Source organism: Agelaius phoeniceus, chromosome 1 (assembly GCF_051311805.1).
Source record: "Agelaius phoeniceus isolate bAgePho1 chromosome 1, bAgePho1.hap1, whole genome shotgun sequence".
Taxonomy (NCBI): Eukaryota; Metazoa; Chordata; class Aves; order Passeriformes; family Icteridae; genus Agelaius; species Agelaius phoeniceus.
Genome location: NC_135265.1, coordinates 75,852,755 through 75,866,008, shown reverse-complemented (window position 1 = coordinate 75,866,008; position 13,254 = coordinate 75,852,755). Strand labels below are relative to the sequence as shown.

Here is a 13,254-nt window from a genome sequence, read left to right as displayed (position 1 = left end):
GAACAGGTGGGATCTTAAAACAGTGTTCTCATTTGGTACTAATTTTGATTGATAGTATTTTCTTCTTCAGCTGGGAGGATATTATAATAACTCACAAAGTAATAATCTGACATCTATTTTCAATAACTACAGCATATTTGGATGTTACTTGAACAAGGTATAATTTATTTTCTTTTTTTTAAGAATAAAAACATCATTACTTTTGAAAGAATGAGAACTCCCCACCATAAGTAAAAGCAGGACAGACATCTTGATTCTCTTTCCAGTTCTTTAAAGAGAATAGTATATTTGCATCGAAACTTTCATCAGACTGGAAGTTAGAGATATGTAAGCAAATATGAACTATTGTATAGAAAATTCCTTCAGAAACTGAGCAAGAATATGATCTTTCCTGATTGCAGATACCTACAAGCATTATCTTTAAAGCCTCTCTGTATTAAGCTAGTATTTATTTAGGACAGAACCAAAACTACTGATTTTTCTGAATCCAGAAAAATATATAGCATTCCTGTGCTGTTCTTGCTCCTTTTTTTGGATGCAGGTTGAATGAATTCTCCCAAGCCAAAACCAGAAAATAAAATGAAACACAAGAATGCTATCACAGACCCTGGCTTTCTGTTAAACATTACAGGATGCTGAAGTGAATATTGCCTTGAGCTAGCTAAGTATTAAAGTGTTCTACAGAGATGTAATGCACTGCTAGAATAAAAATATATTGACAATTGCCTTGAACCAGTTAAGTATGCTACAGAGATCTAATGCAGCAGACTAAAAATCTATTTCTATGTGCTAATGACAGTCAATTTTTGTGAGATTTCTCAAATCGATACTTATAGGCTCTTAAAAAGGAAGAAAACGGAAAACCAAAGATAGCTTTGTCCTATGCATGAATTAGTTTGTTATTTTACAGTCACTATTAAAACTCATACATAAATATATATCACCAAAGCAAGGTACGTTTTTCCCAAGCTTAGAAAATACGTGCTGAAAAGACTACCTCTTTGTTACATATAATTATGTTCTTGCCACGAGATGGCACCAAAAGATTAAAAATATCTGCATTCCTAATGCTCCCATCTGAAAAAAGGAACACTTTTCAGGGAATTGCACAAGAAATGTCTTCAATATTTGACTTTCAATTTGGTTAGCAAGTTACGAATATCATTCTGCTTACTTTGACAAATTACCAAAATGTAGAGACTTACCAAAGAGTTAAAGGAGAAAAAAATTGTTATACTAAAGCTTAAGTTTCCTACAAATTGCAAAGAACTAGCTTTGGACATTTAGAATTATATATTTCCCATATAGGACAGGGAAGTAAAACCATATCTAATATATTAATAAAAACTGAACAGACACAAAAAACTTAACTCCAAACCCATCAACAATGTATAATTTCCCTTAAAGAAAATTTATGAAACTTCATTTATGCATTATGAATTGTTCCTTTACTCTGCTCAATTATACCTCCCAAATGCAATTAAAAAAAAAGCTTATCTCAAATTTTTTGAGCTCTTTAAAAAGTTGTGTGATATATAACATGAAAAGTGAAGAAACTGTTTCTAACTTGTAGGATACCATATTGTCAAATGAATGCTTTTTGTATTCCCACAGCGAAACCTCATCCTGTATGAAGGGCATTACTATGTGACATGAACAGCTTGGAGAGGGCTAACTGCATAAAACCAAACCAAAACCAGACCCCATAGTCCCATGTAGGACAAAAAATTCAAGCCATAATCATTTCACTGGCAATTATTTCATGTAACACATGTGTCTATTAAAATTCCAGCAAAACTACTATTAAAAAGCAGTTCGTAACCTCCAACGAGAAAGAAAGCAAGCATCTCAGAAAAAAAGAACTACAAATTCCACAGCTAATTTCAAGTCACTATAGCTTTTTTCCTTTAAAGAAAAGTTTTAATATTGTAAAAGAAATATGTTTGTGTCAGTATTGTCCTGATCTTCATCACCAGTATTTCTGATTTTACAGAAACATATTAAGCTACCTTCAAACATTTTTTTCTGCACATCACTTCATTTTAGTTCATATAGTTTAAAGAACTAATGGATTACCCTTGAGAAGTCAGCACTTGATTAAACATTAGAATCATTGAGATGATTTCTGTTTACTTAGAATTAGAAAGAATACTTTAAAGTATACTTTTTTTTGCTGTCATCATGCCATTATGACTTCATATTTTTTTTTCATTTTATCTTTCTCATAACTAATATCCCAGTTTGAGTCCACTGTTATGATAACTAAATAGCTTCTAAACTTGTCCAGGAATGAATCTTTTAGTACCAGGGCATCAAGATTTTTTTTCTAGTGTTCTTTTATTTTTTTTTTTTCAGAGAAAAGAAGGATTTTAATATACTAGGAGTAGAAATGGACTCCAACCAGCATACTCAGAGTAACAAGGAACCAGTCACATCACTAAAGTGACCCAATAGTCATGGATACCTCTAAGGCAAAACCACCTGGGTGCTTTTCCAGAGATTCAGCAGGAACCATGTAACTGGCAGCTGTGGGACTGATCCACCTAGGCTGCTTTTATCCCATTAGCCTTGACTTCCACAGCCTGTCCAAGTGGCAAAACAACCTCAGACCCACACGCATGAGCACTTTCTGGCTGGATCTTGACGGCTGCAGCCATGGAGAAGGGAAATGGCAGGTATTTTCTCTCCTGCATGTACATAACCTGAAATTTAACAAGAACTCACTGCTCTGTTAACACAGGGCGTCTGGTCCTGTAATTTAGAAGGCTGAACTACTTTGAGCTTTACCACTGGTTTGTAACTCCAGCTAAGTGGTTGTTGCTAGAAGTAAAACCTTAAAAGCTCATTTGTAAGTTCTGTTCTAAAGCACTATATATAGCAAATACCATTTAAATCCCTGAAAGTAGTGAAATGTATTTATACTGGTATTTAAGAAAAAAAAAGCAACTTCTGATTTCATAGCTCAAATAATTGGTTTCTCCTTCGTCACAATATTTTAGGCATCCAGTTTAGAATATCTCAAGCCAAGTGACCTTTTTTTAGTCACATTATAAATTCTCTAGAAGACTTATGTTCAACAAAACTTTAATGGGATTAATAATATAATGCACTATGTCTTAGTTATTTTCTTTCCTTTCCTACTTCTCATTATTTTGGTTTCAAATAAAAAACTGGAGAAAACCAACCACAGTCAGGATATATTCACTAATAGCATGTGTTTCAGAGTGATTCAGATGCTTTGTTAATCAAGGATGGAAAGAATAAAGGTATGATTTTGTCCTAATTTTCCATCCTGTACAAGTATTCCACATATGTGCTTAAATTTAAGAGAAAAGATCAGTTTATTCTGATGATCAGAATGATTAAAGACTCTAAATAGTATAAACTAATAAACAAACAAAAAAATAATACATTTCTTCCTTAAGAGATTAATTAGACTAATCAGGATACTATTTGGTTTGAAACCACTGAAGAAGGGAAATTTGAAGGAATAGTATCAGCAATTTTATCAAACAGTGCTATTAGAGAGGAAAATCCATCTATCTCTATCTGTTCACATTCCATTCTGTTGTGACTACTACAAAACAAAGTAGTTCCAGTAACACATAGCACAATTGCTTTTAACTTCCTAATCAGAAACTTAATAAAATGCCCCTAGGTCATGAAGAAAACCAAATGTACCTAACATGCCTGGGACTCTGTTCACCCATTTTAATCAAGATTCCAGCTTTAGTGCTATCTTCACCATGAGGACCACAGTCTCACTCAAGGGAAAGAGCACATCTTAGCATGCTAATATCAGAAAATAATCTTTGTCCAACAGAGGGGGAAAAAATCACACTTCCTAAAATGGTTCTCACGATAGTGAGATCCCACTCTTTTATTGACACTAGAAATTTCTGCCAAAAGACTGTGGAAACCATCCCTAAGAGAAGATTTAGAAGACTATTTTTTTTATGACTATAATATTTAAAACTTGGCCAAGAGAAGTGGAAAGCAGAAGTATATTTAGGGAACTTAGATGTAATATGCTTAAGTAGATATTAAAATATATTTCATGCCATAATGAAATGTCTAACTTCTGTAGTCTCAGAAGCAAGGAAATTTTTTGATTTGGCTACAAAGTAATTATGTGTGCCCCATTAACACATTCATGAATTGAGGTCTACACCATTACTTACTGCTTAATACAAGACTATTCTTTTTAACAGTGCTTTTATTTTTTAGCAGAAAGTCAGGAGAGCAGGGTAGCAGCTCTGCATAGCTTATGCCACAGAATCAAACCTCTAATGCATGAAAAAATAATATAGCATGAAGTGGTATCAACATGCAAAAACCGTGTCCCATATTAAATAAAAAACCCCAAAAATTAGAAGGTATCTGTACTCTTAATGAAAATATGATTTATATCATGAGGTAAACTTTTTGTAAAAGATTATTTGCATAATTTGTTACTAAAATTTATTTTTACAGATGGAAAGGAAGTAAGAACTGAAATATTGTCATTCTCTTGCTTCAATTCGTCATGTTTGGTGATTTTTTGTGTTAAACTTATTCAGCTGGGTCTTTTTTCTTTCTGTGCTTTCTGTTTTTCTTGGGTTTCGTTTTGCAATTATTTCTAAAAATGGAAAGTCCAGATCATCTTCTGAATAATCTCAACATTTAAAAAACAAACAAGCAAATATACACCCAACGTAAGTTTAAGAACGAAATTTATCAATCTAATTAGCCCATGTAAACTTTTAGTAGATGTATTACCTATAATTTTAATGGTTTATAGAATCAATGACATTTTATCATAGTGTCATAGGAAGGGTGGGGTTAGAAGGGACCTGAAAGATCTCCAACATCACGTAGTTCCAAGGCCCTCCTACCATGAGTTATGATGCCACCCACTAGTGTGGATAGGATATCTACAGCTTCCCTGGACATCCTGTTCCAGCGCCCCACTACTCTACGAGTAAAGAATTTATTCCTAATATCTAATCTAAATGTCTACTTTTAACTAATTTTCTGGTGACACAGGTAAAATGGATGTTCATTTATGGTTCCCAGTTCCATACACCATGGAAAAGGCATCAGGGAAATGACAACTCACTACTTCAAAGAGAAAATAATTGATACATTTATGGGATAATTTTTCTTGGAATACTTAGAATCAGAATAAACCTAATCAACTTCCCTCTATTGTCAATATTAACTCCAAATAATTACACATACTTTGGCTTCTTGTGTATTTTCTCACTCTCATTTAAAATCATAGATTTACTCCATGTATTTTGTCTTTTGTGTAAGATATGAAATGTTTGAAACTCTCCTGATTAAGGCTGTGATACTTAGTGGAACTAATGACAAAATGCACAGCTTCTAAGTTTTCTAGACACAGGTATATCTCTGTTTTATTTGTGCTTACTATTAGGAGAGTATGGCAATTGGTAAGATAATTTTTGCATGTATTAAACAGATGGCATTTTGAGTCTTGCCAATAATGCTGCAAATTACATTGGTATACATTCTTCATGTTCATAAAATCTGGGTATTGCTGCACTGCAGAGTTCATGAGGATTGCAGCCATCTTTAAGGATCATGTTCTGGTCAGGATAAGTGGTGGCATATCATGTTCTTTATGTTGTAATGCAAAATATTGCACTAGGGTGATACAATAAATGCAACCTGTAATGTGGTAGGTGATGGAATATTAACAGTAAATACATGTACATACATTCATATATATCATACCATATACAGTTCTTCATGAGAAAATATTTGAAGAGGGGTTTTTGTTTTCTAAGAAAATAGAAGAATACAGTGGTAGCTTTTTTTTTTGAAGCAACAGAATTCTGGAAACGTCTATTTCAAGTCATTTTTTGAATCATTACCTTTACATAAACACACACACATGAACTTTTCATTACATGATTCCCTACTGTTTTAAATATAGTTCAACATTCACTTTAGTTAAAATTAAGAGATGCCATAATAAGTTACAAATAAAAACATCATATGAAGAATGACATACATAATATTAAAAAGGACACCTCCCATGTTGCTTTTCATTATATCCAATTAACTTCCTAAATCTTTGTATTTCCCTGATGCGGCCTGTTGGTACAAGGTACACACTTCCAGATAGCAGACTTGAGTTTGTATCCCAGAGCAGATGCCCTGTGACAAGCTAGGAGGTACCTCTGAGATTCTACTAGAGCTTTATGCCTCCTGATGGACACACTCCTTTAACAAAAACATGATAAACATGATCTATTTTATCGAAGTTAATAAAAACAAGAAACAGCAGTGGGACTTGCAGAAAAAGTCAAGTAATAAAAGGCTGAATTAAATTAAGAAAGAAATTTTACAGTATTCTGCTTCAGAATGCAAGCCCTGTTTAAGATAAAGGTTGTCCTTGTTTTACCTCTACTGTAATCACAGATACACATCTGAGGTAATTGTCTCTGACATTAAATAATTAGGAAGACTGCATGTAAAAAGAAATGTGTATAAGACTTCAACTGGCTTTTTTTTTGCCAGATCGCCCACATATGAAAAAATAGACTGATAGGCCAGTAGAGAGAATATATGAGCTCAATAGCCTTTGGTTGGGTGGTACTCTGGCCTCCCTCCAGATGAAAAGAAAAAAAGTGTTCAGGTTCAGCTGATACCTTTTTGGGGTTTTTTTGGGTTTTTTCTGTGTTCAGTAATGCAGTCTGGTCACTACAATATACACAGTTCCCAGAGATGACAATTTTTTTTCTATTGCTCTCTTGTAGAGTCATAAACCCAGAGAAATAGGCATGTTAGGGAAGTCACCATGCCAATGATTCAAAGCTGAAGACATGTAAATCCAGGGACCAAAACACAAGCAATTTTAGATATAGGAGTTCCTCTTGGCCTAAAGAGAGATTTGGAGAACATTTAGAGCTCAGAATACCCTTGCTGCTTCTTTTATTTCTTTTTGCTTTTAAAGTTTTCCAGGAGTTAGACAATAGAGGAATTATGGTTTTTTTCTCAAAAGGCAGGTGTTCACATTAGCAGGTATGAAAGTGCAGGATGTGCAGCATGTGTGCTTTTTAATCACCTAATGTTTCAGTGAACTGCACCTTTAGTTTCTATGAGCTTTCATTGATAGTTACATACTATTATTACATACTATTGCTCATATAGAGCAAATGAAAGTGTGCTATGATGTGGCATCCTTATGGGCAGTGAAGTCACCCCTCATAATGTTTTACTCAGGCATATTTAAACTTCTCATGAGAAGATGGCTTTTACTTTTCTAATTTCAGTTTTTTCCTCCTTTACAAAAACCAATGTATCAAATAGAATGCTAGTAAAAAGCCCATAGTAAACTCAGTGGTAATATTCATGTGGTTCACTGAAGTCACTCACAAAATGTTCCTTAGACCCTTATATTCTGCCCAAATAATCAGTGGTTTTCTTCTGTTTCTGTCAGTCACAAAATTAATAATAATGTCAAAGAAATAGCAGTACAGCAGGTTTTTTTCAAATCTATGAAGGACATTTTATGAAGTCCAGTTAAAACACCTTGGTGTTCACAAACATGATTTCAGGTGATAATAACGAATAAATTAAAAATAATATTACCATAACCCCATATTCACCCCATTACTACTATTCAACAATAGTTCAATCTTACTTTGACCCCCTGTACCAGTGCTGCAACCTAGTGGTACAAAATTATACTCCTTTTCAATCAGACTGTAAGTATGGTTAGCAGACCTAAAAAAAAATAAAAAATTCACTTGCAGAATTATCCAGATGAGACAGGCTCTATTGCATTCATTTCTTTCCTTGGGAAATCACGTTGAGATGAGGAAATTACTCTCTCAGAATCAGAGGCAGATATTATCTTCAAATTAACCTTTTCTGACTTTTACATTTAATTATTCAGCAAGGAAAAAAACTTACATCACTTAGCTGAAATTTGTATACTGCTTTGTATGTCTAGATGTGTATTTTTTTTAATCTCTCTCTACATTTAATTAATTCTATGCTCATTTTCCCTCATCTATAACATTATTTTTCTGCATTTTTAACTACTGCTAAGCACAGAAAAGAACAGTAGACACAGTGTCTACTGTGAGCACATTTCAGTATTTCATCATTCTTCACAGACCCTTTGTCTATTGAGAACATGCAAGTGTGAAGTTTTAGTGTATCTATACTCATTTATTCTAATGCAAAGCCAAAAAGATAATCTAGGAATATATAAGATTCTATATACAGTCTTTTTAAGTTGTATTTTGCTATTTTCTTTCCCACAAACTGCTCAAGTATTATAAATGGTTGGCAAGGCAAGTAGCCAAGACATATTTTCGAATGCTACTCAAAGTAACAAGAAAATCAAATAATCAGGATCAATTTTCAGTTTAAATACATGCATTATAATCATTACTCTTCAGGCATTTCAGTGTTCCTCTTTAAGTGCACATCATTGTCTTGACATCACAAAAAAACATCTTAAAAAACCCACAGACTTAAATCTAAATTAAAATTAAAACAAACTGCTGCAAAAATTATTAGCTATTTATTCAAACTTTTATATAACAAAGTATATAAAAATATGAGCCCTCAGGCCCAAACTAGATTAAGAGTTGATAATCCAAGAAGTATTCTTCTCTTGCCATAAACCCATATTGACTCTAAATAGCTGGTTTTCAACTCTTGAGGAAGATAACCTGTTTCCTTCTTGCTTTCCTTAGTTCTCTAAGTTCCTTCTTTCTTTTTATCCTCTAAAAGAGCATAGACTGCTATTTCATTCAGAAGGTAAGCAATTAATATCAAAGTTTGTGTAGCTGTGAAAATCTCAATAAATCTTAGTACCAGACTCGTAATATTCCTAGTAAATGCCATATGTGAAAAGGAATTAGAGATTCAGAAGTGTGTTCCAGTCTCCCACTCTCTGCCTTTCCCCTCCAGTAACATCACCATGTAAATTTAAAGCCTACTACCTTTAAAAGAAGAAGAAAAAAAAAGAAAAGAAAATAAGCCCCACACTATTTTTTACAGACCTGCTTCCTCACACTGCACACATACTCACATATGCATCCACACATACATGCACAACAAGTTGTATAATTAAAAAATACCTTCAAAGCAGCAGGAGTGCTGTTGGGGTAATACAGAGGCTTTTACTGAAATGAAAGACGAAGATTATAGGCAACAGCTCCATTTGTGTGGAAGCAACAGAGATGATAGGTCCGTTTCAAAATGCTGGCTGCTATTTGTCACTGATTGCACGTGTAGATGCATTCTCCTAAGCTGAAGGGCTGTTAGATTTTTACAGCTGCAACTAGTATCATGTACAGTATGAGCCTATTGAAAATTTCTTGTGCAGCTGACAATGCCATCAATAGTTAGTAGTGCATGGATTTAGATTTGTATTGTGCTGAATTAATTTAACACCACATCAAATATGGATTTTATTGCAGCATTGACAATAAATGCTCACACAGGTGCAGACTGAATTTTTCCTCCCTCCACCTTTTCCCTTCTAACCCCTGTTTTTTCCTTCTCCCTCCACTTCCCCTTTACTGAAATGTCAAACCAGGCAATTTTATCCCTATCTGTGTGCATATAGCTCTGTACAGATATTTGAAATATTGCTTGTATCCACTTTGCTATCCTTCTCCACAGGGATTTCCTTCATAAGAAGCATTTTCTGTGAGTGTAGGTAATTATTCTGAAATTCAATCCAGGGCAGAATGATTAACAATGAAAGCTGCAACAGACTTGCACAGGTATACAGAAAGTGAGGGCACATATGTGTATGTTTCAGGCTATGTTCATAACTGTTACACTAGGAAACATTGTGCTTTTTTCAATTCAATTAGACTTGCTCCCCCCATTCTGAATTTTCAAGAACTGACTATAGATGGAAACTGCTGCTCCAAAGACAGCCTGCTTACTAGGAGAAGAAAAAATATAAAATGCTTAGTGTTTCAATCCTGAATACATATGATGAAATCAGTATACTTTGAGGAGAGAATGCACAGCAGTTATTTCCTATCCCTTGTCTCATTACTCCTGACGCATATTTATAAAATGCAAAAAGTTGCATACAGTAGAAGAAATATAGGAATCGCATTAAACAACATACTGCTCTAATATAATAACTGTAATAATATCAACAGAAAGAAAATGAGAAAGGTTCCTACCTTTTAATCTGCTGAGAAAGTGGTGTCCACCCCAACCAAACTGAAAAACGAGCTATTAGAGTCCTTTTCTTGGTCAGTTTTCTCCTGTTATTTTTTAAGACTGATTCTACTTGGATCTAACTCAGGCTTTTTCTCCCAGCATCACTTAACTCTGGACAGTCCGGAACCAAAGCTAAGGGGGGAGCTCTCCCTCCGACTGGCTTTCATTCAGAGCTTCTGATTTACGACCAAAAAAAAAAAAAAAAAAGACAAAAAAAAAAAAAAGAAAAAAAAAAAAACACACAAAAAAACCCAAAAGCGAAGACGCACCACCGCAGACACACACAGGCGCAGCGTGCACGGACACACAGACACACAGACACACACACAGCTCTCACTCCCTCCTCGGAGGGGAGCGGGAGAGAGGCGCTGCTGCTGCTGCTGGAGCCGCAGCACTTACCCTGGGAAGGTTGGAGCCCGGGGAAGTGCAGGCTTTCCGAGCACACAGTGATTTGCAAGTGAATGCGGTGGGAGGGTACAGCAAGCGGAAAGCTTTTTTTGTGAAAGCCTGTCGCCCTCCCTTCGCTGCCAGAATGGTTCTCTGGTTTTGAAGCCTAAGCCTCATCTGCTTAGCTCGTCGTAATAATGAATACTGAAAACACCTCCACTTTTTGTGGCGTGTTTTTCTTCATTAAATGGAACCGCTTCATTATATCAACAGTGGTCTCACAGCAGTGTTTATAAAAGATATATCTATTTTAAAAAACAGCATGCCACCAAGTTAAAGGAAAACCTTTGAGGGCTGAGATGAAACCAGAGAGTAATTATTTTCTTCACTGAACTGCTTTTTTCTATTAGATTAGTAATTTTTCCTCACACCTCGTTATTTTGCCTTATGATTAATACAAAACAAGACAGGTTCATATAAAACTAGGGTTTTTTCACATTTCTAGAGGTTCTAAAAAAAAAAAATCAGCATCACTACTAATTCCCCATTAATATTTTTTCCCCAGTTGGTACTTGTGATGCCTGCTTTTATTTTAGTCGTCGTATTTGGACTTCACATTTTGGAATGTGTTTCTTTGCATCGAGTAATCTGTGTTGGTTTCATGTTTCTAATACAGCAAATTGGACTTAGCACAATCCTCCTTGGATCATATCAAATTCAATCCTTTCATTGTGATACTGTAGAGAGTTATGTGTACATTAGTTAGAAGAGATTTAACAAATAGTCACATAAGATTAAACCAATGGATGTCAGTATTGCTCTATTTAAGAAGTGTCATAAGAGGCTTTCTCTGGTTGCAAAAAAAGTCTTCAAAAAAAAAAAAAGGAAAAGCCAAATTCTCTTAAAACAGTTTAAAAATGAGTTAAAAATGTGTTTGGGAGTGAGGAAGAAAGTAACAATGAAAACTATTTCACTATTAGGAGATCTAATACAGAAATTTGTAGCTCACTGGGTGTTGTTAGGCCACTCAGTTTTAACGGTTCCGCTTGTCTTTAGCTGCTTTCAGGAGAAATGTCAGTGAAAAAAAAGAATAAAAGGCAAGATCCTTACCACAACTTACCATCATTTCCTGATGTAACCACCTGCTGTTGCTTTCCCTTATTTGTAATCATCACTAGGAACAGAAATGACCCATCACCTAAGCACAACCTTTTGGCAGATGAGCAAGTCAGCATTTCAGTAACATACTATACTAGCATGTGAAGATATCGTCTGGAGACAGAAACAAGTAAAGCAGCAAAATGCCAAGTTGTGGGGGCAGAGGGAATCTCTTTTTACTGCCATATATGAAATTATTTTGTTTTGAAAAATTCATCTACCCTGACAGATTTTTAATCTTTCAAGGAAAGCAATTAAATTTATTGGCTTTCGTTATACTTGGGCTCATAAATACACAGTGCCATGTATAAAACCTCTGTAGGAAAAAAAATATTCTTTTTATCTCCCTTTCCCATGCTTTAATCAATATAAAAATCAGAACTGCCATGTGCCTCTCCTGGTTTCCAGAGACTTTCATTCTTAGATCTTCATCTTCTCCTTTCCTGTCAAAGGACTAACTCAAGTTTCCTAGTCTCTACCACACTATGTAAAGATACATTCACTGTTCCCATTAATCCATGTGGAACTGGCAATATTATTGAGGCACCTGTGCTGTTTTCCAAGTTTACATATTTATTTGTGCTGAACTGGAAGCACAAGATTCTTTTATTTTAAGCAAATCCTCTCATATCAATCTGAAGGTAAAGTTCATGGAACTTCCTTTTCGGACTGTACCAACTGCGCTTCTGTCTCCTAACATATTAGATTTAGGCTTTGATCCCACAGCAGAATGCTAAGGATTATGTTAGAATAAAAGTCGCACTTCCAATTTAGTAATGCTAACAAATTAAATTATGATGAAGGGAGACACAAATATGAGCAAATGTATATACATGGATACAAAATAGCTTTTTAAAGCTGGACTGCTTTTTGGATGATGAACGGAATATTAAGTGTCGAATAGTAAGGTAAAAACTTCATCTCTATTTATCATTTTTCTCATTTGCAACCATGAAGTTGGTAATAAATGAAAATTTGTGTAAATGCACAAAAATCTATTCTACACATGCACACACACATACACACAGAGATCTATGCCAAATTTTGAAATCAAGAAAATAAATGGAATAATTCAGGAAAAAGAAGGTCAGGGACCCTGACTGTGTGCTTATTCCCTTTTCTGAGAAGTATTTTTGAACATTTCTTCTAGGGTTTTATTCAGCTGAAGTGAACCTGTCTTGTCCTAGAGAGATATTAATTTATTCAGGCGTAGTTACTGCAAGTCACACTTGTACCCTTAAACTGGACTGACTTTTGAGAGTTGAGGTTTAACTCTGGAAAAGCCATACTTTTTCACAAACTACTGTTTCTGTTGGTATGGTCAGCTGCTTAAAATTCAGTGTCTATGAATACTGATGGCATATGGTCATCTAAGGAAAAACATTTATTCAACCATATACTTATTCATACACATGACAGTAATTTTAAAACAAGGTGGCATCATAACCTATTTTTAACACTGCCTAATACCTCCCATTAGAAAAGTCCATTTTT

The 13,254-nt window shown here is 34.6% G+C and overlaps 1 protein-coding gene across 3 annotated transcripts in view; it reads right to left on the bottom strand.

The window, feature by feature from the left end:
- Positions 1 to 10,765, bottom strand: part of LOC129121741 (cadherin-10) — a 93,244-nt gene extending 82,479 nt beyond the window's left edge. Inside the window, exon 1 of one of the 3 annotated variants that reach the window (XM_054635208.2) lies at positions 10,615 to 10,765. The gene's annotated coding sequence lies outside the window, so the exon portion shown is untranslated. Of the gene's footprint in view, positions 1 to 9,107; positions 9,247 to 10,175; positions 10,429 to 10,614 lie in introns of those variants that run through there. The other 2 variants (XM_054635199.2, XM_077181889.1) reach the window with 2 other exon arrangements.
- Between the last annotated feature and the right edge of the window lie 2,489 nt (positions 10,766 to 13,254).